This window comes from Sceloporus undulatus, chromosome 3, assembly GCF_019175285.1.
Source record: "Sceloporus undulatus isolate JIND9_A2432 ecotype Alabama chromosome 3, SceUnd_v1.1, whole genome shotgun sequence".
Classification (NCBI taxonomy): domain Eukaryota; kingdom Metazoa; phylum Chordata; class Lepidosauria; order Squamata; family Phrynosomatidae; genus Sceloporus; species Sceloporus undulatus.
The window spans coordinates 213,831,728-213,859,219 of record NC_056524.1 but is presented as its reverse complement, the minus strand read 5'-3'; the positions used below and the strand labels follow the sequence as shown (position 1 = coordinate 213,859,219).

The following is a 27,492-nucleotide window of genomic DNA, read 5'->3' as shown; positions in this document are numbered from 1 at the left end:
TTGGCGTCCAGTCCTTTGAAGCTTTTTATCCCTGAACACTTTCAGATATAGGCTTAGCCCCACATCACATCCAAATAAGCCACAATGACTTTGTATTGGGTACAAAAGAGAATTCTATGTTATATGACATGTTCATATCCAAGACTGCATTGCTATTTACAAAATGTGATATGGGCAAATTTCCATTTACTCTCTCCTGCACATCAACCTTTTGACCCCACCTGCCTCAAGCTCTAACCAACCTCCCTTAAGGCTTTTATCTGTTTTGTCTCTATCCTGCAGGGAACCACAGTAATGGTTGTCATCAACCCTTCAAGGTGCTTTAAAATTAGAAAAGAGATTGCTATTTACAAAATGATTGAAATTCACTCTCAAACTGACTGGTGCGATGGTCTACTTGATAAGTACACAAATCTTTGTCTCCAAAGCTAGTCAACACCTAGTTTTCAAGAACAGGAAAGCTGAACAGAATACGCACAATTTAGAACAGGAGCAACAATCAGTCAAATGAAGAAAATAGTTTGAAGCTATATTTGATGCCTAACCTAAAGTTGCAATAGCATCTTCTGCTGTCCGTGGAGGAGTTTCACTAGAGAAGTTTCTTTTACACTCAAGACTTCCTAATCTATACTCCACAGAATTAGCAATAGGTTTCTCTTTTTGTTGGTCATAGTGTGAGTTTCCACCATCAAAGTGTCAAGTGACAGGTCTCTCTTCTATCTACCTCACTTCGTTTAACAAGCTAAACCTTAAGCTTGCTTACTTACAAGGTTCACATAATGATTGCATCCCACTTTGAATGTAGATGTATTTGTTGGTGAGGAAGAATAGATGGTCTGGTGAATTTCTAAACAATGAATACCTACTAGAACACATATAGAGGCCAAAGGCTTTTCATCCTAATACATGTGTTAATATGCTTATGTAGGAAGTCTATCTTACCATCGAACTACTGGTTGTTAATGACCATTATTAAAATAATGATTTGTGTACTGTATGTACTTTTAGCATTTCAGTTCCCTAGTTTGCTTGAGAGAGTGGGCAAGTCAGATTATGCTTATCTTCAAAAGCTCTGAACTGTTTGCAATTCCTTCTTTGCACAGAACACTCAATAAATGTAAAGCTGGATCATGGCTTGTTGATCCAGAAAAATGATTATTGTTTACAGTGCAGTACCAGCGATCAAGAGAAGAGATGTGAAGGTCTGGGGAAAACACAGGGTTTCCCCCCCATCCCCTAGTCCCAAAATAAATTTTCAGTTTTTCCAGTGGAAAAATTGAAAACTTTGGAGGACACATGGGGGAAAAACTTGGGTAATTTGTTCCACTTTTAGAATGAATTACATGTATTTTAAGACAAGGGTTACTCACAATGCTTGCAATTGAATGTAAAAGCATGGAAGTAAAACAATCTACAAAACTGGAGAATGATACTTCTTGTGAATACACTGTTGTGTTGTTGTGTGCCTTCAATTCATCTTCGACATATGGATTCCGTAAAGTGAAATTATTACAGGATTTTCTTGGCAAGGTTTGTTCAAAGGGGATTTTGCCATTGCTTTCTTCTGAGGTGAGAGAGTATGACTTGCCCAAGATCACCCAGTGGGTTTCCATGGCCTACTGGGGATTCCAACCCTGGTCTGCAGGATCCTAGTCTAACACCAAAACCACTACACCATGCTAGCTCTCTCCGCATATGTCAGATACAAGACTCAGAGCCAAGATGCACTGGGTGAGTGGTTTCATCTTCATGGGAAGATAATAATGACAATATTCATTGGTTGTGATAATTTAATATTGAACCATTCAATAATTTCTGTGTAGAATCAAATTTGCATCCAAATTTGCTGGCAGCCTAGTTCTTAAGACTAGACAAAAACAGTCTCATACAGTAACAAATAGGTATACATACTCATATATAAGTCTAGAAATTTTAGTTTAAAAATTGACCCCAAAAACATGAGTTGACTTATCCATGCTAACAAAGAATGCAGTAATCTACAGCCCTGTCTTTAGCATAGTGTATATTCAGAATTATGTCTGCACAAAATTCAGGCTTTTGCATTTTTAAATTTCAAAAACAGACCAAACAGGACAACATGATATGCTGTATGATGAATACAGCCTTCTATGTTGGCAAAGCAGTAAAATAAGTTTAGGTTTGATATGAAAATCAATTTTGTGTCTATTTCAACATTCCCTGCAACCCGCCCTGACAAACAGACTTTTTTTCCCATGGCTTTAAAATTTCTGGATATTTAACATCTCTAATCTTGAGTTCAAATTCTGGAGAAGACCTACAAGCAGATCTCTAGGATCATAAATGATCCAGGTACATATTAAAGTCACAGATAAGAAGTCCAGAATAGTGTTTTGCACACTCTGTTTGCAAAACACCTCAGTGCTACTACATGAGTAATGAAAACACTATAAACAGGAAGAGGTGCTGTGCTGTGTTGTGTTATCTCCTCATTGTGACTGCATTCCCATGGAACAAACTCCCTCGGAGTGTAGTGGAGTCTTCTTCCTTAGAGGTCTTTAAACAGAGGCTGGATGGACATCTGTTGGGGATGCTTTGATTTAGATTTCCTGCATGGCAGGGGGTTGGACTGGATGGCCCTTGCAGTCTCTTCCAACAATATGATTCTATGATTCTACGCAATATGTGCATTATATACATCTTAAGCCAACAAGGACCGAAGATATAAATGCCTACAAATATTTGTGGTTAAGCGTATCCTGTTAGTTGTACTAGTGAAAATATATAGTACAGTACAGATGGTTCACAAATTAATAAAGCAAGAGGATAAAATGTTGCTCTGAACCTACCGTGGGTGTGTGAGAGGGCTAACTGTGTGCTGTCAGCTTATGCTTTCCTATGATGAAGGATAAGTGGATGCAGCTAAGTACTAAATCTTCCTTGCTTATACTATCTCTCACAAACACTCACATACTCCAAACAAGTAAAAGAACTAATACATGAAATTCTTGTTCCAGATGCTGTTTCTCTCTGCAAATATGAGACCCCTCACACTGATAGGTGCTTCTGGATTGACATGAGCAGTAACACAAAGCCCAGCCAGCAGCAGCCATATGGTATGTTTAGGTAAAATCTGAGACAAAAATAAAATCTTTAGATCAGGACTGGGGAGGAGGTGACCTTCCAGAGGTTGCTGGACTCTAATTTGAATCAGTTCTAGTCATAATAGCCAGAGCTGTGGGATGATAGGAGTTGCAGTATAGGCCCATATGCTCCCATCTGTGTTCTAGAGCTTGAGAGGAATAACACAAGTAATCTGCGCAATGGATTGGTTGGTGTCAGTGATACTGGATCTACATTCTAATATAGAAAATGCACTTACAGACCAAACACATGTAACACATGTGGGGAGGATAATGCCTTCAGGAAATGGAACAATTTAATTGCTGGTGTGTGTGTGTGAGTGAAGGCTGGATATTGTGCCAAGCTGAAGTTGAGATAGATGCAAAAATGGTAGGAGATTAACTGTCAAGTTTGCCTTGGTCAGCCCAGGTACCATCACCACAGAGGCACACACAGAATAAGAAACAGCCACAAAGGTTGGGGGAAAGGTTATCAAAAGATGACAAGAAGACATAGGGGCTAGCTCAGGTGTCACTCATCAGCCAGACTACAATACTACTTGATACTGGCTACAAAAAGAGACTGGAAAAGGAATCTTTGATTATTATTTTTAAACACCAGTTGCCAGAAGCTCCCACCTAGGCTAATCTAAACCTTCAGACTAAGAGATTCTAGGACTTGTACTCCAAAGAAGTAATTTTTCCAAGCACTGCATACACTGGATCCAGAGCATGAGCAAGCAAGAGAAAGGTCATTTGATCTTACCTATGAGTATCACAGGTAGTGCCACAGGTCCTGGGAATTCTGGCTGCACTGAACACAAGCAAGCCTCTACCATGTTCAATGCATCAGAACTGAAAGAGACAGCAAAACCCACCTGGACAGGGGTGTACCCCACAGCCAATGTGAGCAGCGGTTATGCACCCACCTAGTATAGACATATAAGAAACAGGTTTGTTGTTGGTTGAGATCCAGCATATTGCTTTGAGTGGAGATCATGATTCAACCCCCGCTCGAGCATAAAAACCTACTGGGTGACCTTGGGAAAGTCACACTCTCTCAGGAAACAGGTACTCTGCCTCACTGCACCTCAATGAAGGATCTCAGACACATTCTACAAATGCAAAAATGGTTACAGATGAACAGCCAACTTTACACGTGCAGCAAATTGGAGCAGGGCTGAGAAAAGAGGATCTTGGTGCCTACATTTCAAACCCTTCTGCTGATCCAGCCTCTTGCCCTTCCCTAGACTCCATTCACCTCCAAGAGACTATAGAAGAATCTGGCATTATCTTTCTGATCTCCAGAACCCACTCCTTTGGCCAGAGGAGGGGGGGGGGGGGAAAAACAGTCCAGGAATCCCGATTCTCAAACCTCCTATGGTTGTTGCCTGGCCACATTCTCTTCCTCATCTTTGAAACCCCTTGACCCTTCTCTCCAAACCCCAAACCGCGCAGCCTTCAGGCCTAACCACCACCCCAAGGCCCCAGGTAGTTGCGGCCCCCACTTGCCAGGGAGATTTATTTCGCATAAGCCTTGGCACAAACAGCAAGGCTGCTATCTGCCAGGCCCCAGACCCCTATAAATATGCATCAGGCCACGTTTATGGAGACGGATGGCTCGGGGGTCTGTCCTGTGGTTGAGGGGAAAGGAAGAGTTGGGGAAGGGTGTGGCCACATGATTAATCACTGCCCACTCTGTTTAGGGGTATTCATCATGGCCTACTGTCAGGTAAATCACTGGAAAAACACCTCTCTAGTAATTAATGGGAAGTGACGGATGGACAGCCCCTGGGCCCATTAATCTGGACCATCAGCAGCAGACCAAGATTATGAATGTCAGGATGCATAAACTGTATACCAATCAATAGGGCCAGGAATTCATCCAAGGTTCTCATTTCCGAGGCACCTCCGGTGCATTAGGCTGTGTTTGCCTTCCCCACCTTGCTCCTCTCCCCTTCATCTGATTTGAAGTGAAAACAGATCCGTCCCCAGCAAGCAGAGCATCAGGGGCCACAAAGTCTGGAGGGCAGGGCTGCTGCAAAGGAACCCACACAGAAGCCTCACATACATATAGTATAAAAGCAGAGTGTGAGGGGCCACAGTCAGGAGGGCAAGATTGCTGCAAAGGAACCCATGCAGAAGCCTCACACACATATAGTGCAAAAGGTCAATATTCTTAAACAAAAAATGTACAGGGTATCCAGCTCTTTCAAGATGCATATTTAAGATGTACCGTACTTCAGCCTGCTTCAGTCTGTCACAAAAACAGGGGAATGTGGAACTTGCTGCCCTCCAGATGTTGCTGAATTACAGCTGCTATCATGCTTCACTGTTTGCTACGCTAGTTAGATTATGTTGTAGCTCAACAAGATCCAGAGGCCTGCACATTCCCTAAATCTGTCCCTAATAGGTTAAAAAGAGGTAGGCTTTAAATAGCCTGGATTGCACTATTCAGCCCCATGCCAAACCTAAGCTTCTAGTAAAAATTTTCTAACGGTGTGATTGTTAGAATATGGATGTGGGACAACCTATTCCATGCAACATGTAGGTCCATGGAAATCTGGGACTCTCTTCCTTCAACTGCTCTTACGGTTATCCTTGCTGTGTGCAGCCTCTACATTAAACTCAAAAAAGTTACTTTCCAAGTAACTGGGGACTTTGGAAATTGTAGTTCAAATAACTAACTTTCCCAAGCTCTGATGCCAACATGGCTTAGGTCCAGATTAACTGAAAGACTGTATCCCTCTATATGAGCATGCCTGAGCGTTGAAATCTGCAGCAGAGGTCTTTCTCCTGGTCCCACCACCATCACAGGCACATTTGGTGAGGACACAGGAGGTAGCCTTCCTGGGTGGCTCCTCCCATGTTGTGGAACCCCCTTCCTTGGGAGGCCTAGTTGGCCCACTCTTCGTTGTCTTTCTGCCAGCAGGCAAAGACCTCTTTAAGTAAGCATTTGGTTTTTAATCTGATACAGCAGATTGAGCTTTTAATGTGGAATCTCATGGTTCTATTTTATTATGTTTTAAATGGGTTTTGGTAAACTGTTTTTAACTGGTGTTTTTATAAACAGAATTTTGGTTTAATTGTATTTTAACTTTGTATTAATAGCTTTACTTGTACTGTGTTCTTAATGTATGCAAAGGGATCTTGTACCGTAGTACCTTTGAGACTAAATGTGTAGAAGTAGTAGAGTATCATCCAAACCCCACAAAACAGTGACACTGTTATTGGACCAAAAATGCACAAAATATATGTTGCAAGCTTTCAAAGATAAACTGGCTTCTTCATCTGGCAAAAATAATACTGGAGAAAGAAGGGGGGGTTGATGATATTAGTCATGGCCCTGCATTTGGTCAAGATGTTGTGGTTGTTGTCCTCAGTTTATTTATTTATTTAGGTATTTATATCCCGCCCTTCAGCCCTAATGGCTCTCAGAGCGGCTCAGTTCAGATGGTATGGAAGGGTATTCATGCAGATGAGCCCCTCCTCCTTCTGGCATTGTGGGCACTGGAAGATTCAGTGACATGTGGGCAGGGCAACTGGGACAGAATCTCCCAGTACTCACATGGCCAGGAGAAGAGGGACTCATCTGCATGAATATCCTCCCATACCATCTGAATTGAAGACAACACTCACAACATCTTGACCAAATGCAGGGCTATGACTAACATAATAATTTTTTAAAATCCCTTTCTCCTGAATGACTTTTTAACACCTTTGCCTGAAGAAGAAGACAGTGGAGCTTCAAAAGCTTGCAACATGTATATTGTACATTTTGGTGGGCCCAATAAAGGTATCACTGTTTTGTGGATTTTGGATGATAATGCACTTTGCCAACACAGCTATGTTGTGTAGAAGAAGCTGTAGCATAAGCTACAAGTGTATGAAAAATTATGCTACAACTTCTACACAGTTAGTCTCAAAGGTGCTACAAGACCCCTTTGCATATTGATATTCCAGACGACCATGGCTATGTCTCTTGTGTTTTTAATCGTTGTAAGCCTCCTTGAATCCTGTGCTGGGGAAAAGGTGGGATATAAATTGATTAAACAAATGGCAGGCAAAGGGCATTCTACTCACACTATCCTTAAGGGCTGCACCACAAATTACTGCTGAAGAGGTGCCCCCTGAAGCAACTATCCCTTGTGATTATGACTACAGACGCAATCTTTTTCCATACTCTCCCGAACTGCACAGGAACTTCCCTCTAAAACTCACCCCACATTTTGGAAAACAGAACAAAGACAGCAAAGACAGGTAGCAAAATTCTTTCCTCACAGCCCAACGCAGGGGCAGAACAAGTAGGAAAGCATCCTCTCATTGTGGGGCAAACTTTTATATACAGTACGGAGTCTACAATCCATTTCCCAACTGAGATACAGGCAGAGTTCTTGGATCTTTTCCATTCTCCAATAAGCTAATTTCACCAGCAGACTGGTCCCCTTCATCTTTATTGACTCGGTGAGGAGAGAACGTATCATTAAGACAGCTTCGGCCCGGAGGAGTCATTTTTCAGCACAAAGTCTAATCTATTCCTTTCCAAACAGCCACGCCCACCGTGAACAAGGGATTGTACGCAAGCAAACTGGGTGCTCGAGGGGCTCTCTGATGGCAACTAACTTAGCTATAGCTCCAGAGGGACAATGGCATGCAAGGACACTGCTCATAATTACCTTTCAGAGTTCATTCGTGTGGCAAACACAAAACTGGGCATCACACTGCACCAGTTTTAAACTAATCAGAGATTGTAGAATTAGCACTATGGAAATAATTAGCAGTCACACCAAAAAGGCAACAGAATGATGCAGCTGTCCAACTGCTGCCCACCAGCCCTGGTATCAAAAGGACAATTAGACTTTGTTAGTTCCTATTTGATGATCCAACAAGCAACTGACTACAAGATCAACGGCACTGTAAAGACAGCTCTCTGGACTGATGTTTGGAAAGCTACTGACCTGCTTCCCTCAATATGTCTGCATAACTAATGTAATATGATAAAGAATGGTGTTATGAACTAGCTAAAGCGGGGACAGGGAACCTGTGGCCTTTTGTAGCTTGCTGGCTGTAACTCCCATCAGTCTTGTGCAGCAAAATCAATGATGGGATGACTGGACTTGCAATCCAACATCAGGAAGGCAGCAAGGTGCCCACCCTGAGCTGAAGGTCCAGCATATTTGATTGGCAGATACAGAAATGAAAAATGCCTTTCTCAGGCAAGCTTGGAAAATCTCCAGTTACTGTATTTAGTTGCCTGTGCTCCTAAAAGTTTGACATGGGTTCCTAGGAATTTATATCGGCTCTCAATGGGACCTAGCTTTTAAAAACATTAATGCAGCTTTTTTTTTTTTTTTTTTTGGGATCAGACGTTTGCCATCCCTGCTCTTGGGCCAGCCAAGATCTAACAGCCTGCTGGCAACAAAGTGAATTTGGGGACATTTATTATCTTACTGCTGCTGACATTTGCTGATTTCAATGCTTCCTTGCAGCCACAGCTGCTGAAACAAAGGGGGTCTCAGGTTCTCTTCAATGCTTTTTAGCCTTGATGATCATAGAGATAAAGAAAAGACATGACTGCAAGGTATCTGAGAGCTCAACGCTCAGTTCCAGGAAGTCTGGAAGCAAAACCCCCAATGAATACAATATGTGTTCTATGATTCTGGCGAGTTGAGTATTTTGATCAATGTTGATGATGCTTTCATCACTTAGATGAGGAATAGTCAAATGACCCTCTAGATCTGGCTCCCAAAACCACTTATTAGGTCCCCAGTAGCTCTGCCAACTTTTAATTAGGTGATGTTTAAGAAAAAAATTCATACAATTTCACACATAAGAAAAACATCTAATGAATCTGCAAATGAATCTGTCAGTCTCTCATTTGAAGGTATCAGTCCTCAACATTAATAATCTTGTCATGTCTCATCACATGCATTCATATCTATTAAGTCTTTCCTATCACATGATGCCAGCTTAATTATAGAATCTGCCCAAGCATGAGGTCAAGTTGTTCCAGCATTTGACTAGAGAGAATAGAGCACTCCTGAGAGTAAGAAGTTGCCTTTCTCCAATCTAGACTCCACTGAATGATCAACCATTCCTATTAGGAAGAGCTTTCTGACAGAAAGAGCTGTTTGACAGTGGAACACACTGCCTCTGAGAGTGATGGAGTCTCCTTCTTTGGAGGTTTTTAAACAGAGATTGGATGGCCATCTGTCGGGAGTAGTTTGCATATTCCTGCATGGCAGGGGGTTGGACTGAATGGTCCTTGTGCTGTTTTCCAACTCCTTGATTCCATGATTTTATGTTGAACCCAAACTTCCATTGCTATGCTGCACTAGGGCTGAAAATCATAAATCTTCCTGGAAATGATTCATTTGTCCACTTCCCACTATTCAGAATCGAGGGCCATCCTACATCTAGGCTGAGACAACTCTGCCATAGTCTGTCATTTTGAAGCAGCACTACCTGCACCATTCCATGGTCTGAATAGCCACCGTCAGTCACACCTTCCATTAAAACCCAACTGATGTCAGAATTTGCAACCTTCTGAACAACCTTTCCATCTCCTTTTCACAGGCTTCAGAGAATGAGCACACTACACATGACAAGTACAACTTGTGCGTACATTAGTGTTGCCATCACGAATCCATGTGTCCTGGTTCAATAGTGGCTCTCAGACAGATGTACAGTATATGCAGGAATATAGTGTCCACATCCTATGTAGAACAAAAGTATAAAATCTGTGTTCACACAGTACAGTAATTGCATGCATTATGTAAGAGGCAACTTCAAATTTACCCAACAGGTAAAATGGAATCCAGATCACAGCAGGGAAATGCTGCACAGACCAGGTTGCCCTGCCTCAGAAATTACACTGAAAAGCTGAAAAGGTACAGAAGGGCAACTGGAAAGGATTAAGGGTTTGGAGCGCCTTCCTCATGAAGAAAGGTTAAAAACAATTGGGGTGTTTTGGTTTGACACGATAAAAGTTTTCTAAAACACTATGCAATAAGGAGAAAGTAGACAGGAATTTGTTTCTCTCATAATATCAAAAATCTCAGGGCATACTATTAAAACAATTAGGAGTAGATTCATGACACACAAAAGAAAGTTCTTATTCACACAACACACAATTAACATGGAATTCACTGCCATAAAATGTGGTGACACATACTGGCTCAGGTGGCTTTAGAAGATTAGACAAATTCACAGAAGGACATTCAAGAGTGATTAGACATGATAGTATTCAGAGACTGTGTACCTCTCCACACCAGCTGCTGGCAGAAAAGACATGGTGAAAGGCTTATCTTTTCAGGCCCTACTTGTACGCTTCCCATCAACATTTAACTGACCAACATGGAACTAGACAGACTCATAGGGCATAGTTAAAATGGTGGATTTTAAAACCACAAAATATTGTGATGGGCTCCAACTTGGGCGGTTTTGAAAGATGACTGGAAAAATCCATAGAAAAAACAGCTTATACTAATGGTTCCCAACCTTCAGTCCATTTCTTTTGGACTTCAGCTCCCAGAAACCCCAGCCAACTTGGCCAACAGTCAGGCATTATGGGAGTGGAAGTCCAAATCATTTGGAAGGCCAAAGGTTTGGAACCACTGGTCCACACAAATAGGTGTGTGTGTGTCCATGTCCCCTCCATTATTGTAGAGACCATGCCACTGAATACCAGTTGCTGGGGAACATAAGCGGGAAGGTCTTTTCTCACTCATGTCCTATTTGTGGGCTTCCAATAGGCATCTGGTTTTCTCACTGCAGGAAGAGAATGTTTGAATGGGTCTTTGGTCTGATGAGGCTCAGTTCTTCTTGGTCTGATCCCTCATGGCTCTTATAATCACAGAGCCTTGCCCTGTGATGTCTTAAGCCTAACTAGGCCATACCCTCTGCATCAGCCTCTGCAGAGTTTTGTTTTGTTTTTTAGGATGGGAAAGGAACTGCAGCCCACAAATTTCATTTCTCAGGATCCTGTATCTCCCTTGTATCCGCAGTCTATTACACACTCCATCAGACGCTACCCTCCCCACGCCACGCCTCGGCACCAACCGATTTCATGCTCAGAGGGTTGAATCAGTGTCCCTTGGCGTGTCTCCTTTTTACACTACATTGAACACCACACCTTCCAACTTTGCTTCTCTAAGTTCTGTGCTTAAAAAACAGCCTTAATCCAAACTGCACAACATTGCAGAAGAAAAAGGATACAAGATAGCTCCCAAACTGGACATGCAATACAGCCAAAAGTTAAAGCCTAAGAAGAACTCTCAGACAAGACAGCCTTTCAGGGGACAGGTGTACAAACCAAATTAGTCTAACAGCCACTTTTAATGATTTCATAGAGTAATATTGCTACACTAACCATGGAAGTGTTATTTCCATCGTAAGTACAGTACATTTCCTTTTTAAATCCCTTCTCTATTACCTTCCTTTTTCTCTCTGCATCTCTGCATGATCACCCATCTCTCAAAACTGCTCTGACAATTTTCCTTCTTTTTCTCTATCTGCCACCTAAGACAGTGGTTCTCAACCTTCCTAATGCCACAACCCTTTAATACAGTTTCTCATGTTGTGGTGGCTCCCCAACTGATGGTCTCAGTTCCAAAGACCATCGGAAATATGTGTTTTCCGATGGTCTTAGGCGACCCCTGTGAAAGGGCTGTTCAACCCCCAAAGAGGTCGCGACCTATGACATGATCAGTTCTCTCTCTCTCTCTCTCTGCACCCTAATCTCTCAGTTACTTCTTTCTGCCTTTCCACTCATAAGTTTTCTATAGTATCCATCCCTTTCCCTTACGCTCTCATTTTCCTATAAACCTCCAACTGCATACAGCCCTCAAATCTCACAGTGCCCTCATCTTTTCACCCATGTTTTCTTTTCCCCTGCTTCTTCACTGACCCTTTCATTGCCTTTTCTTTTCTCATCAACCTGTATGTTTCTCTGTATATCCATCTCCAAGGTACACCCATCCTCCATTTAATTTCTTCACTTCTGTCCCTCTATCCCTTGCCTTCATGCTTCCTTGCTGGAATTCACTGAAAACTAAACAAGGTTTTTACTATCTCAGCAACACATACACTGATATGCACGTAGGCCATGCAAAATGGCTGGCTGAAAAAGCTGTTGTGTCTCCAAGTCTATAGAGGAAAGAAGAAATAGAGATGTGACAATACCACATTTTCTCACACATATTTTTATAGGCTTTCAATATTCCAGCAAAGAGGTGACTAATGGAAATCTGGAATTTCTCTAGAGCATATTTCCGATGGTCTTAGGAACTGAGACATCACAATTTTATGGTTGGGGGTCACCACAACATGAGGAACTGTATTAAAGGGTTGTGGCATTAGGAAGGTTGAGAACCACTGTCCTAGAGGATCTCAAATCATCAAGGAGGGAGTTGCAACCATCCATTAGGTCTTTTGTTATACAGGCCTCACCAGAAGTAAAACACGTCACAATATGTTTTACTGAGACATGAGCCCAGAATGGCCTTGAGTGGTAAAAGCTGGCAGCACACGGGGGAAAAACATCCAGCAAAGGCATTAGAGATAACCCAAGCATATATAGCACAGCAGAATGTACATATACTTCACATTTCATTGCAGCTGCACTCTTCTAACTACTTACCTTTGGAACATAATCCTCCTGTCACAGCCCCAATTTTGGCAACAGCAACTGGCACTGCACAAACTGTATCCCACTGAGACTAGCAGTCACTGGGGAAGGAGCACTTGTTTCCTTATGAGAAGATTGGGACAGCCTACTGAGACTTTAAGACAGAGCACACCCTCAGAGAACAACGGCCTCTATCACATCAGCACCAGCGCAGCTGCCAGCAGTAAAGGCTGAAGTGGCACCCCATGAGCTCCCAGCAGCCGCTATTGCTTCCTGGCAGCAAACTGTATTTTTAGCGTTTGTGGTTTCCGATTCCACTCAATCCATAATTTCATCGATAAAATATTTAACCTTTAGAGCCTTGATCACAGGCGAGAAGTGGCAACCCTTGGGCTAGGCAGTGAAGAGATGGCAAGGCAGATATCCTTTGCCCCAGAGCACTGAGGAAGGAAGCAAAGCTAATGCCAGTTACATTTTTGGTCCCAGACATTTGGCTGCCACCTTCTTCCCAGGTTTGGTAGTGACCAGAACCCATCAGCTTCTTCTCCCTCCCCTTACTGCTCTGCCTCCACCAGCTTTTGCTAAAGGGGAGCAGCTCTCAATTGGTGCTTAGGGAGCAGCAAAGTGCCCTTGAGGGACAGCACCAGGTGTCACTCAGCATTCGCACATGCACAATGTCACTCTTTATGGCCTGTTGCAGAATGGGCACTTCTTACAAAATAATAATGCCAATAAAAAGGGAGAAGTGCAAGGAGACTCCAAACAACCCAAATTAAAAAACCCTTTAGATTGATCCACTAATTTTGTCTTCAGATACTTGGCAAGAGCGCTTCTGAACGTGCCAGAAGCAGCACCTTGGCAAAAGAAATACAAGGCCTCACAGTATCTTCTACTCCAGGCTGCTTACTGTTGGCTAAAAAGGTACTATACAATCCAAATATTCCCACCAATAATAGGTTCTCACAAATAAATAGCACAATAAAGGGCTAATGCCTGTATCTTGTACCACCAGGCACACACACACACACACACACACACACACAGAGAGAGAGAGAGAGAGAGAGCCTCATTTCTTCTATGTTAGGGGGAATCTCCCACAAATAGCAAGGCTACAAGTCCCACATTAAGAAGAACATGCCTCTGTTTGAATGGACATCAGAGGACAGTCCCGTATGCAAAGACATTGTCTATGTGACAGGTTCCCAAGTTCAACAGTTGAAAGATTAACAACTCCATGAAAGGACAGCCAGGGGCTAGGCTCAAACAACACCTGCACAGCAGACACACAGGTCACCTGGTCATGGCCTTCCTTGTATAGTATGTTGTAATAATTATAGTAATTATTTCTATAAATTTGAAACTATAAATAAGCATATGCAAATTGGTGTCCTTTTTTTGGTAATGCATAAGTGGCCAATCTACCCACAAGCAGCTAAATATGTTCTAACATTTGGGATAATAGATTGTATTAACATACCCAACCACTCCCGTGTTGAGATCTATACAGCTATATAATAAGGGGTGAGGAATATGTGGCTCTCCAAATGATATTCAGCTCCAGCTCTGACCAGCTAGTGGCCAAGGATCATAGAGACCGCAAGGGCCATCCAGTCCAACCCCATTCTGCCGTGCAGGAAATCCAAATCAAAGCATCCCCGACAAATGGCCATCCAGCCTCTGTTTAAAGACCTCTAAGGAAGGAGACTCCACCACAGTCTGAGGGAGTGTGTTCTACTGTCGAACAGCCCTCACTGTCAGGAAGTTCTTCCTAATGTTGAGGTGGAATCTCTTTTCCTGTAGCTTGCATCCATTGCTTCGGGTCCTAGTCTCTGGAGCAGCAGAAAACAAGCTTACTCCCTCCTCAATATGACATCCCTTCAAATATTTAAACAGGGCTATCATATCACCTCTTAACCGTCTCTTCTCCAGGCTAAACATCCCCAGCTTCCTAAGTTGTTCCTCATAGGGCATGGTTTCCAGACCTTTCACCATTTTAGTCGCCCTCCTTTGGACACACTCCAGTTTCTCAACATCCTTTTTAAATTGTGGTGCCCAGAACTGGACACAGTATTCCAGGTGGGGCCTGACCAAAGCAGAATATAGTGGCACTATTACTTCCCTTGATCTAGATACTATACTTTTACTGATGCAGCCTAAAATCGCATTGGCCTTGTTAGCTGCCGCATCGCACGGTTGACTCATGTTCAACTTGTGCTCTACTTGGACTCCCAGATCCCTTTCACATGTAGTCTCATTCAGCCAGGTGTCCCCCATCCCATATCTGTGCATTTTATTTTTCTGCCCTAAATACAGTACCTTACATTTCTCCGTGTTGAAGTTCATTTTGTTAGCTGTGGCCGAACTTTCTAGTTTATTCAGGTCAATTTGAATCTTGATCCTGTCCTCTGGGATGTTAGCTACTCCTCCTAATTTGGTGTCCTCTGCAAATTTGCTAAGTATGCCCCCAATTCTGTCACCCAAATCGTTGATAAAGATGTCGAATAGCCCTGTGGGACCCCACTGGTCACTTCTCTCCAGGATGAAAAAGAGCCATTGTTGAGTACCCTTTGGGTTTGGCCAGTCAACCAATTACAAATCCATGTAACAGTTACGTTGTCTAGCCCACATTTCACTAGCTTGTTTGCAAGTATGTCATGGGGAACCCTGTCAAAAGCCTTACTGAAATCAAGATATACTATATCCACAGCATTCCCTTCATCTACCAAGCTGGTAATTTTATCAAAAAGAGAGATTAGATTTGTCTGGCATGTCTTCTTTCTCTGAAACCCGTGTTGACTTTTTGTGATTATGGCATTGCCTTCTAGATGTTCACAGACTCTCTGTTTAATGATCTGCTCCAGAATCTTTCCTGGTATTGATGTCAGACTAACTGGACGATAATTGTTGGGATCCTCTTTTTCCCCTTTTTGAAGATGGGGACAACGTTTGCCCTCCTCCAGTCTGCTGGGACTTCTCCTGTTCTCCAGGAGTTCTCAAAGATTATTGCCAATGGATCCGATTTACTTTTGCCAGGTCTTTTAATACTCTTGGATGTAGTTCATCTGGTCCTGGAGATTAATATCCATTTAGATTAACCAGATATTCCTGTACTATCTCTTTACTTATTCTGTGCTGAAATTCCCCTATTCTTTCCTCCACTCCATTATCCTCATGTTGAGCTTCCTTTTCCTTTTCTGAGAAGACTGAGGCAAAGAAATTGTTGAGTAATTCTGCCTTTTCTCTGTCTTCTGTTAGCATTTTGCCATCTTCTCCATGCAGTGACCCTACCATTTCCTTCTTCTTCCTTTTGCTGCGGACATATCCAAAAAAGCCCTTTTTGTTGTTTTTAACCTCTCTAGCAAGCCTGAGTTCATTCTGTGCTTTAACTTTTCTGACTTTACCCCTACATATGCTTGCTATTTGTTTGAATTCCTCTTTGGTGATTTCTCCGTTTTTCCATTTCTTATACGTGTTCTGTTTCAAACTTAGCTCAGTTGAAAGTTCATTAGTCATCCATCCTGGTTTCTTGAGACATCTCCCATTTGCTGTAGTCCAAGATTTGAAAGCACATTGGTTTCCTAGCTTTGCTATACAAAAATTAAAGGATTTGTGGTTCTAAAACAATGTCACTTTCCCTCTGCTCCAAAACCCCTAGCAATCTGCATCCAGCTGTCCTGGTGGCGATGGTCATCAAAACTACCACCATGCATTATTTAATAGCCAGTGTGGAACCTGTTGCCACTTCTTGCTTTTAGTATACCTCTTTTAGTATACTATGGCAAGCTGGACACAAACCATTACTACCCCTTTTTGGTCTTTGTTTGAGAATAAGCTGGTCTAGATTCAACTCCTACATCAGGAGTGATCAAACACACGCATGCAGTGAGCCAAAGGAAGCCTACTAACATTTGTTGTCAGAACAAGAGACTGTAAAGTTTCTCATTCAGCAGCAAGACTGAGCTGGCTCCCATCGTAAAGCAGCCTACAAACCAGAAGCCAAAAAACATTGCCTCAGGGGTCTGTCATGCTCCCTTGCACTTTAGGAACACTTGCAACACTTGTCATAAAGCCAGTAAGTAGCTTTGAATCCAGACAGATGGATAGAAGGAGATCCATATCCTACTTCTGCCCTGACTCTCCATCACCTTTTAAAGCCATAGAATTTGACATCTATTCTGACTGCCAACCCTGCTCACCCACACTCACCCCACAACAACTGAGGCGAGTAAAAATCTCCTTCACTGGACCCATGTTTCCACACTGGAATAGAAAAACTCATACAAAGAGTAGGGAATCAATTTCACTTCTTGCTGCAATTTTGAACATGCAAGGATCGTACCTATTAAAAATAAAAATAAAAAGACACAATAGAGGAAACACTTGATTTTCTTCCCATTTCAAACTCCCTGAATGAAGCACACTCTTACTAACACCAGTTCAACACTAAAAAGTCAGTGGCATTCCTTTAAACCTGCAAGTAAAAAAAGAGAAAGCAACAATGGAGAAAAGTGAATTAATGTCTGACTAAAAGGACTTTGGGAATTAGGTAGGATTGTACAGATATATCAAGGGCAGAGGCCCTGCTAGAGAGCACATCGATAAATAAGGAGAGAGATGAAATTAACCAGAAGTCCAACACGAATAAGATTATTTAAATCTATCTTGTACAAAAGAAAGAAAGAAGAAAAAGAAGAATGACCTTGTAAAAATGCTGCTACATACATGCATACATCTAAAACTAGCACCTTACAAATGACATATGTTCCAGGGCACATCGGGTTTGGCTAATTAACTTACTGAACCCTGGATAAGCTATTGTTAAAGAAAGGGATTCTGGTGAGGGGTTGCAGTCAGACGCAGTTTGCATTGCTGGCTCAGTCTCCTCCTTTCCCATGAACAACAGCTTCTCCATACATGTGGAGATTTCCAACAGGAGAGAGCTCTGCAATTTTGAAAGTGCCTGTTGGTGAGCTCAGCATCAGTATGAAGTATTGAACAAAAAATAACCCAACCAAGAGAGGGTGAATATATGACTTCACATATCTAGTCAATGATGGGATCATGCGTGATCAGGGCACCCAGGATTAAAAGAGCACAAGACTGACTCTATCAAAATTGCCATCAAAAGATACTCGGGCTAGAGAAGGAGAGAAGCAGCATTAAAACTGTGATGCCACTGAACTTCAGGGAAAGTTTCCCAAAATTTTATTTCCAAATTCTTGACAATTACATTTGCAGATGACACTAAAAGGGGATTTGCAGCAAAGAGCAGAAAGAACAAGGAAATAATTCAAAGGAAGTGAGCAAGGCTAGAAATAAAACACGATTCAGCCGGGCAAGGCACAGCTTGCGGAGATGGGAAATGCAGACACTGAGCAGGGACAGAAACCTGGAAAGAGACACAGGATGAGAGCAAATTGGAGATGAGCTGACAGTGATGAAAGAGCTGCTGCTATTTCTGGCTGCAGAGACATCATACACTCCAGAGAAAGAGAAGACTGAGAAAGAGGATGCACCCATGATCAGGGAGACCAGATTTGCCCACAGCAACCTGGCTGGAACCAACAGGGCACACCTGGAGGATTTAAATAAAACAGGGGTGAAAGAAAGTAGCATTCTCTGTGATAGATAGATCTCTGATCTCCCAAGGCACAATTGCCCCTCTGTGAATAAATAGGTAAGCTTCCCCACATGTACCATCTTAGAGAACTTCTTATCTCTTCATCAGGCAAGGTGTTACCAAAAAAAAGCAAGTTTGAGAAGGAGGAAAAGAAGACTGACAATGTTGATATCATAAAGTCTGCATGAGTATGGTCACAGTATGGCCACAGTATCAAAAAGAAATGTGAGGGGACCTCTACACATTGTTTTGAGGGACACCATTGTCTCTGCTGCTGTTTGGGACTGAGAAAACCTAGGTCTCATAATAGTTTGGAAATATTCCTTTTTTGGACCATGGCCATGCTGGATGGGAGACTGTGGGAACTGTGTGCCAAAAAGTAACATTTTCAAGCTTTCACAGAATCACACAGCCAAAGCTAGAGAGCCAGTAGCCTCCTTAAGTGATGTTACTGTGTGCAAAGTTCAGGCTTAATTGTGGAATCTATAGCTCTGTGAAGTACAAACTTCTGCTCATTCTTACCGAGAACATTTCTTGCAAACAAAGCCTCTTTCATGCCTCAAAGCCCCATGCACAGCTATCCAACGTATTTCCTCCTTTGACTTGCAGAACAAATTCTGTTCTTGCTAGAAAGTGACCCATCACACTGTGGTCACTCAAGAGCAGTAAGTGAGCAAGGCAAGGATACAGAAACAACCATGATGAAGAACAGCAGTTATGGTGCTTGCTGGCAGGAGACTGAAAAACACAGCCTGGCGGCTGGGGATATATGTTTTATGAGGCACTGAGTGCCTAAGGCTGCAAGTATGCCAGGAGAAGAGGGAGGTGCAGAACAGTGCTGGTGAGGGACACCATATAACTTCCTTCCTGCAGGGGCCCTGACAAATAGAATCTCTTTGTAATTCAATAAAGCCCCAGCAGTTACCATGGTTCATCCGTTGTACCCAAAGGACTATGGCTGCTACTGACATAAATTTGTACAGTCCAAAATGCACAGGAAAATGGATTACCTACAGGGTGGGGCATACAGATGTGTGTCTGTACCCCCCAAATATATCATTATCTGTTATAGAATTGAACACAAAGCTCCAGCAATACTCAGAGGATCCCATCTCCCTGACGAGTTGGACTATGTTTGCTGGATAGGGATTTTTTTTAAAAAAAATATTCCTGTAGGACTTTATTTTACAGGGCATATAATTTCCTACCTGACATCTTTGTTGATCTGTCAAACTTGAGTTCATTTTATCATTTGTTTTGATGGAATGTTGCTGTATTTTATAATTGGCATTAACTGCCCCAAGCTGCTCTGACTGGTGTGCAAGCACCAGAACAGTAGAACGTCAATCATTTTAGGAACACAGAAATCAACCAACCTATGTAATCAGTGGAAACAGTCTGAAACTATCTCAGGGAGGAGTGTCCTTGGGCCTCAAGAGGAATTAATAAATACAACATTAAATGATTCTTTTAAAAAACTTGCTATCATGCAATGACACGTTTGAGCTGGGTGAATGTTTCCAGGATCTATCCAAAGTGCTGACGTTAAGAGGTAAGAATCAAAATAGTTTAGGACATTTAAGGACTGGCCTTCAAACATATGTTTCTCCTTGTAGTCTAAGACCTGTGTCAGAGGCCTTACTCATGGGGTTATGATTTATTTAGCTGGTAAGCATAACTTAAATCTGTTCATATGGTATGTATATGTATGGCCTTCTTCATGTGGTCACAACATTGTGGGATCCTTTTCAGTCCAAAATTTGCTTGCACCTTCAAGTACAGGTCTTTGAGAGGGCACTGCTCTTTTTAACAAGAACTGGTGGATGATCACGGCAATAGTTTTCTCATATACTCATTTCTATATCTATTGCAGCTTTATGTGACCTGTCTCACAGTATAGCTTTATTTCATTCATTTTGTGTACAGTGCTTTAAAAAGAATTCTTTCTCCAAAGCATATTACATGCACCCTGAAGAAATATCTTATCTTACGTCTATTGCATTCAATTCCTCTAACAGGTACATGAATTAAAAAGCCTTCCTCCCAATGTCACCTCATGAGCTACCTATCCTCTCTTCCATTCTTAACACTGTGGCTGCCACATGTGCTAGAAAGAAGTGAAAAGAATAAACATTCTCATATTACCACTGTCATAAACAGATATGTAGATTATCTGAACTCCTTCCCCACGGGAGTTTGGATGTGATGAAACCTGTGTACAGTTGCACAAGTAGTTCCAACATCAGCTCACTATGGCGGGGTACAGACCACCAGAAAGAGGAGGCTGGGAACCGCCTCTCTTTTCCGCGTAGCCAGGCTGCAGCAACCAAATTGCGCGATGTGGCTATGTGAGAAAAAAGGGGCGCTTAAAAGCGGCTCCTTTTTGTGCCACCGCAAATATTGTAGCTGGCAGCAGCGCAAACCCATCTGTACTGGGCCAAAGTTTAGTATGTTACAAGGGGCTGCATTTAATATTTCTACTTTCATATGTCATTCCAAAGGATACTTACTGAGAGGTCTGACCCCTGTATCAAGAAAAGGAGGAAAGAAAAGATGAGGGGGAGGACCTAATTTTTTAATCATTCTTATGCATACTAAATTAATTCAGTGTATCCAGATGTATAATAGTTTTCTATGTTAAAAAGATTTAGAGTAGCAGATGGATGGTCACAACCAGAATGGTCAAACAACACTAATTATTGGGAGAGAATAGAAAAGTGATGTAGAGCTAAACTACTGCAATATACAGTACTCTATTATATTGTCCTGTCTCCAAAAGCTGTTCAGAGGATTCTGGTAGAGCAGAACCAAGTGACAGGTCACTAAAAGCATAATTCACTATGCACAAAGAGCATAACATACTCTGCCATCTGTACAAGTATCATATTGTCTTCCTGGCAAGGCTAGGTTTGACCTATGATGCCCTTAAAAATCAAGCCAACATACTTAAGGGGCTATCCATTCTCCTATGGCTATCTGTAAATTGACTAAGATCTCTTAGTGGATTGTTGCCATCTGTCTTCAAAAACAGGACAATTCAAGGATGCAGAATAGCCTCTTTGAAACCAAGTTCATCTGAATATTTTGGACTACAATTCTCGTCAGCCCCAACCAGAGAGGTCAATTGCCTGGGATCATGGGCATTTTTAACCAAAATATCTAGTGAACAGTGCTAGGATAAGCTATAGTCATGGCCCAGCCTATTAGCTTAGAAACCTGGAAAGACTTGAGCAAGTTTTGCTGTCATTGTAAAAAAAATGCAGAGGGCATTTTGGAGGTCATATCCAAGGTGAAATGAAAAAGCTGGAGTTTTCATATCAATGATCTGTTACAGAATTTTATATAGACACTTTATACCTTTATAAGTTATCAGACACAAAGCTTCAGAATGGAGGAACTAACAACAAGTGCCATGAGGGGTGGGATCACAGCCTCATTCTTGGACCATAGGAAATGTTACCCACCTGAGCTCCAGTTTTTATTCATGTCAAATGTGATGTTTTCAAGGTTCTCTCTCAAAAGGACAAGGGACATAACATTCTGCATACACATATGAAAGCTGTCCACACCAAACACAAAACACAAAACCAAATAAGATCAAATACTGTATAGGTAGAGAGCCAGCATGGTGTAGTGGTTTGAGCATTGGGCTAGGACTCTGAAGACCCACTGGGGTGACCTTGGGCAAGTCATACTCTCCCAGCCTCAGAGAATGGCAATGGCAAAAACCCCTCTGAAGAAATTTGCCAAGAAAAACCCATGACAGGTTCATCACTTAGGGTAACCATAAGTCGAAAATAACCTGAAGGCACACCACAACAACTGTATACATAAATGTTAATTAGGACCAGAATTTAGGCCTGCAATCTATTCTAAGAGTCAAGATTCATTCTTAGGACACATGAAATACTAATGGCTTCTTCAGAAGTCAAACCTGCTCTCCTCTGCTTTTCTTTAGAGTTTCACCCAGGCTAACAATCCTACAACATCACCAATGAATAAACATGCATAAGATCGAGCTGTAATTCCCATTGTGTTCAATGAAATATATCCCATGCAAAAAGTTGCACCCTGTTGTGGGTATCAGATAGAGAAGGGAGAGATGGTATGTTGCTTGCTTTAAAAACAAAACAAAACACTGTTCTTATGGGAATGGGAGAGGCATATGCTCCAGCACCAGAGAAGGGGAGCACACAGCATTTATACAATCATTGTTCTTCACTACACACGTCCTTTGAAAAATGTCATTTTCCAGATAAAAAAGGATAATAAAAATCTTTAAGTGCTACATAAAATGAGACAAGCATTAGAGAGAAAAGAGAATTATGCTCTGCAACAACTTCCCCAACTCAGTTCCCTCCAGAACTACTCCAGTACTACAACTTCCATCACCCCAGAGAGGCAGCAGAAGGGTGGTGTAAACTGACGGATCAGTGATGTTACAGACATTATCCAACCAGAGCTCAACATGCTTGCAGAGCCATTTCACAGAGCATTAACTTCTCTAGAGGCAGTGTTAAAAAGGTTGAGGGGGAAGACACAAATCACACTTTCCCATGATAAAATATTATGATGTGAGTAAAAGGAAAATGCAATAATCTCACAGCAGCAGCACTGCTGTCATGAAAAATGCCTGGATCCCTCTAGAAACTGCACATTTATTGTACAATGACAAAGGCTTCCTTCCTTGCAGCTACAACAGATTCTCATCACGAATCACAGAATAAGTGTAATCAGTGTAAGATTTTGGATAGAATTATTCTAATGTACTATCGGCTGAGTCTCTCTTTTGAAATTCCAAAATCCAAAATGTTTCATGCAAAAAATCATTCAAAAAAATTATGTATAAAATTACCTTCAGTCTGTGTGCATAAAGCGTACATGAAACATAAATGGATTTTGTGTTCAGAGTTGGGTTACATCCCATCTCCAAGTGACAGTCAACATGGCATACTGCTTTGAGCATTGGACTACAACTCTGGAGACCAGGGTTTGATTCCCAGATCAGCCACGAAAACCCACTGGGTGATCCTGGGCAATTCACACTCTCTCAGCCTCAGGGGAAGGCAATGGTAAACCTCCTCTGAATAAATCTTGCCAAGAAAACCCTATGATAGGCTCATACCCTTAGTGTCACCATAAATTGGAAACACCTCGAAGGCCCACAACACACACAAACTATCTCCAAAATATCTGCATATGTACAGGATATGCAAATATTCCAAAATCCAAATATATATATATATATATGTGTGTGTGTGTGTGTGTGTGTGTGTATACAGTTGTCCCTTCTGATTCGTAGGGGATCAGGTCCGGACCTCCCCATAAATCGGGAAAATCACCAATATTGGAGCCCCATTGATTACAATGGGGGGGGGTGCTTCTGTGCATGGCGCGCATGCCATTATGTCCCTCCCAGCTTGCCATCCACAAAAGACTGAATGATGTGAGTGGCAAGATCGCAAATTGGGAGGAACGACCGTATACACACATACATACATACATACACACACAAAATCCAAACCACTTCTGGCCCCAAGCATTCCAAATACGGAAGACTCAACCTGTACGAAATAGCTTTAATGCATATACCAAATACAGAAAAGTTTGAAAACTGAAATAAAGTTAAACGCAATTATGGTGCCTTTCTTCCCAGAAATGAATTCCTGGCAAGACCCACCTGTTGCTCAAATGCACCTGTCCCTCCATATTCGCTAGGGTTAGGGGCAGAGGAGCCCCGTGAATATGGAAAAACTGAAAGTAACAAAAACACCATGTTTTCATCTGAGAGGACACCTCTCTAGGAATCTCTAGGTCCTCCAGTGCAACTCTGTGGTCAACGTCTGACAGACACTGACCATAGAATTGAGTTGGAGGAGCTACAAAGGCCTAGTAGAGTATTCTCTCTAAGAAGCTCTAGGTCTTTCAGTGCAACTTTTGGTTAAAGTTGACCATAGAGTTGCACTGGAGGACCTAGATATTCCTAGAGAGAACGTATTAATCAAATCGTGAATAATCAAATCCAGCAATATCAAATCCACAAGTATGGAGGGCTGAGTGTAGATACTAAACAGCAGCCAGAAAAAAGAGGACAGAAAAGCTACCAGAAAGCTATAATAACCTCTCTCTTAAGGTGCATCTACACACTGTAGAAATAATGCACTTTGACACTACTTTGACTGCTATGGCTCCATCCTGGGGTTTGGAGTTTGATGAGGAACCAGGCAGAGAAGGCTTGGTAAAACCACAAGTCCCAGGATTCCACAGGATAGAGCTACAGCACTTAAAAGTGGTACAATACCCCATTATTTCCCGTCGGTGGTCCCCAAACTGTGCCCTTTAAGAGCTTTTGGACTTCAGTTCCCAGAAGCCTCAGCCATGTTGGCCAATAGCCTGGGATTCTGGGAGCTGAAGTCCAAATTCCCTTAAAGGGCACAGTTTGGAGACCATTGGCTGTAGATGCGTACACAAGCACACTAGTCTAAGGGACATCAAGGTTGTGGGGGTAAGAAAAGGCGCAGCAACAGTTGCCCAGGAAAGATGGGCCCAAAATGGCGGCTGGGGAAAAAGAGAGAACTTTTAGGAAACTGAACAAACGCAGGGAAGCTGAGGGAGGGGGGAATTGTTGGAGGGGAGTCAGTTACCCGTAGCTGAGGAGAATAGCGTTGTTTCAGCTACTTCCGCCTTTCCGGCTTCCGTCCGCCCCTTCCTTGGCCACGCCCCTCTGCTCTTGCCGCAAGGGCCTCTGGGAAATGTAGTTTAGGGGGCATGCCCTCATTGTCCTGGCTACTCTATTCTTTCATAATAGCCCGTTTAACAAGCAGACTCGACGGACCTCTTTCTTCAGAGTGAAGAAAGTACTGTAATACTAAAAAGAAAAACTAATAAAATGATATAAAATTATGTTCTTGTGCTTCTTCTTCTTGTCTGCCTTTAAGTCATTTCTGATTTATGCTGATCCTAAAGAGAACCTATCGCAGGGTTTTTGTTTTTAGTGTTTAGTGTTTGTTTGTTTGTTTTGGGGGGGGGGAGTTGCAGAGTTTGTTCAGAGGAAGCTTGCCCTTGCCCTTGCTTTCCTTTGAGGCTGAGAGAGTGTGACTTGCCCAAGGCCACCCAGTGGGTTTCATCACCGAGCTAGGAATCCAACCCTGGCCTTCAGAGTCCTAGCCCAATGCTCAAACCACTACGCCGTGCCATGCTGGCTCTTTACCTATACAGGATCAGATCTTATTAGTCACCAGAGTCATTCCATTATTACGCTATTGTGTGAAAAGACCGGTGGTCGAATGGCGATTGTCCCATTACCAGCCAATAACTGTCCACATTACCACACTACCGTCTTACAGTGCTGCCATGACACTTTTACTGCCCTGGCTGCCTCCTGTTGCATTCTGGGGTTTGTAGTTCAGTGAGGCCTAAGAGCTCTTGGGCTGAGAATTCCAAATGCCACCTCCTTAAACTGCAAATCCCAGAATGCAACAGGAGACAGCCAGAGCAGTTGAAGAGGAATAGCAGCACTATAAGCAGTAGTGCCCAGTAATCCAGACAGTATAATAGTGGGATAATAGCGGGATTATAATGGAATTAGCCTAATACTGTAGATTACTGCACTACACTCTTATAGCACTGCTATTCCACTTTAACTGCTCTGGCCAGACATTGGCCATGGAATTGCGCTGGAGGAGCTACAAATGCCTAGATTCTCTAATCTCTAGGTCCTTCAGTGTGACTTTTGCTTAAAGTTGACCATAGAGTTGTGCTGGAGGACGTAGAGGGAACATATTAATAAAGTCCATGAATACTCAAATCCGCAAAAGTCAAAGACACAAACGTGGAAGGATGAATGTGTATGAAAAATAGTTTTCCTATGTATTCCCATAGGAATACTGGGACCTAATCCTATAAATAGAACTTTATTTGGAGGGGGAATTGTTGTTATTATCAACTACCCTTGAGACAACCTTGACTCTTGGTGACCCTGTGGAGGACCACCTCCAAGGCCCCCTCTCTTCCACTTCTCTACCTAAGTTTTGCAGGCTCATACCCTTGACCTCCCTAATTGTCTCTCTATCCACCTAGAGTGCGAGCTTCCTCTCTTTCTACTTCCCTACAGTGTTCCTAGCATTGTCTTTTCCTTCATTCCTTCTCATGATATGACCAAAGTAAACAGCCTCGATGTGAACATCTTGGCTTCTAGGGTTCAAGGACCCACCTGTATGTCTTTTTGCTACTCACAGTATCCCCAGCACTCTTCTCCAGCACCACATCTCAAATGAGCTTATTTTCTTTTTATCCACTTTTCATTGTTCAGCTCTCACATCCACACATAGTTATGGGGAATGCCATGGCTTGGACAGTTCTAACTTAAGTGCTCAGTTATATAGCTTTACTCTTTAGGGTCTTTTCTAGCTCTTTATGGCTGCCCTTCCCATTCCTAGCCTTCTTATTATTTCTTGACTACAGTCTCCATTCTGTTCAACATTTGATCTGAGGTATGAGAAATCTTTTAACTACAGTGGCCCCTTCCTATACGTAGGGGATCCATTTCAGATCCCCCCCCCAACATATGGGAAAAACCGCATACACTTAAATCCTATTATTTTCTATAACAGCGTGTTCCCTGCAGCGCCCACACCATTTTGTCCTATGCGACTAGCCTTACCCATAGGGTCAAATCCACGTAAGGCAAGCCCGCATATGCTACAGGCACACTGTATTTTGATTTCCTCATTGTCTAGGCTGAATGTAGTCCATGGTTATTCTATTTGTTTTGTTTATGTTCAGCATCAATCCTTGACCTTCCTCAGTAATTGTTCCAAGTCTGTGATGTTTTCCACTTAGTATTAAGGTGTCATCTGCATTTCTTAGATTGTTGATGTTCCTTCCTCCTGTCTTCAATCCTGCTCTTCATATGATATTTTCTGTGTACATGTTGAACAGATATGGTGATAAAATGCAGCCTTGCCTGACCCCCATATCAATTGGGAACTCTTCTGTTTTAATATTTCAAGTGGGGGTTGGAATCATGTTATTCTTTTGCAGCAAAAACAACATAGTTTTGTGGCAACTCATACCCGTAATAATTTTGGTGACTGTTATGTGGGTGTGATGAAAAAGGCTGCAGTCCATGAAAGCTTATGTCA

The 27,492-nt window shown here is 42.3% G+C and overlaps 1 protein-coding gene across 3 annotated transcripts in view; it reads right to left on the bottom strand.

The window, feature by feature from the left end:
• R3HCC1L (R3H domain and coiled-coil containing 1 like) overlaps positions 1-25,059 on the bottom strand; it is a 48,701-nt gene extending 23,642 nt beyond the window's left edge. The window contains exon 1 of one of the 3 annotated variants that reach the window (XM_042459163.1): positions 24,994-25,059. The gene's annotated coding sequence lies outside the window, so the exon portion shown is untranslated. Of the gene's footprint in view, positions 1-12,741; positions 12,902-24,993 lie in introns of those variants that run through there. The other 2 variants (XM_042459162.1, XM_042459164.1) reach the window with 2 other exon arrangements.
• Between the last annotated feature and the right edge of the window lie 2,433 nt (positions 25,060-27,492).